The following is a 1,123-nucleotide window of genomic DNA, read 5'->3' as shown; positions in this document are numbered from 1 at the left end:
AAGCTGAACAAGCAAACAATTCACACAGACATCCGTGTGCACATGAAGACATCAGCAACACACAGATGTGGCGCGGTTAAAATATTACGTAACACATACTAGCACAAACTGTTCATCAAGATAAAAATCTTCCTGTTATACTGGTTAAGCCACATGGCTGAGTGTTTACTGGAAACTCAACAGGGGCCATGAATAGACTATACAGTGAACCAAGGCTCTGGGTCAAAGCTTGGGCACAAACTGTTATTAAAGACAAAAATCTTCCTGTTATACTGGTTAAGCCATTTGGCTGAGTGTTTACTGGAAACTCAGGAGCCATTTACTGGAATTAGGGTTATTATTTTTTCATCACAATGTTTTCATCACTGCTGCTTACCTTTATGAAGGCAGCACCATAAAACATGAAAAAATCCAGAGCTGTACTAAACAAAATTTTATTTTGTACTTGTGTGTACAAAATGACAAAATTATATCTGTCTAACTCTGTCTGTCTACTTCAATGATTTTTAATATTTTTTCAATGTAACATTTTATTTATTGTAAAAAAATACTCACCTCAGCATTCCATTGGTGAAAAAGATGCTTTTCACTTAAACACATGAACAACATATCAATTTCTGTAATCATTCTTAGAAATGGAAACAGTGTTTACTTTAAAATACAAGAACAAAAGATCTATAAACAAGTTAAATGAGGAACCTGTGAAGTAATGGTACAAACCACTCTGCCACCAGACCCCAGAGCAGTGGAGACTTTTGAGTGAGGAATTGCCCTTTTGCATCTAATAAAGTAGATGGTTGATTGCGGGTGTGGTAGTTGCTAGGAGATTGATACTTGTCTCATCTGGAAGGTGCTTTATCTGCTTCAGGTCGGACAGTAATATTAAACAAAATATAGGATAATGGAGCTGTCTCCCTATTAACTTCCTCTTCCACCTAACCCTGGTTAGCAAGGATGGAGCTGCCAAGTTTCAGAAAATGTAAAAAGTGAGACTTTGGTGTCCTGATACGTTTGACCAGAATCATTGGCTCATCATAGCACTAAAACAGCTCTGGTGAAAGTCACTAATGATATTCTCATGGCCTAAGATAATGGACTTGTATCTGTGCTCGTCCTGTTGGAT

This window comes from Cyprinodon variegatus, unplaced genomic scaffold (assembly GCF_000732505.1).
Source record: "Cyprinodon variegatus isolate N-32 unplaced genomic scaffold, C_variegatus-1.0 Scaffold1061, whole genome shotgun sequence".
Taxonomy (NCBI): domain Eukaryota; kingdom Metazoa; phylum Chordata; class Actinopteri; order Cyprinodontiformes; family Cyprinodontidae; genus Cyprinodon; species Cyprinodon variegatus.
This window is presented reverse-complemented; position numbering follows the sequence as displayed.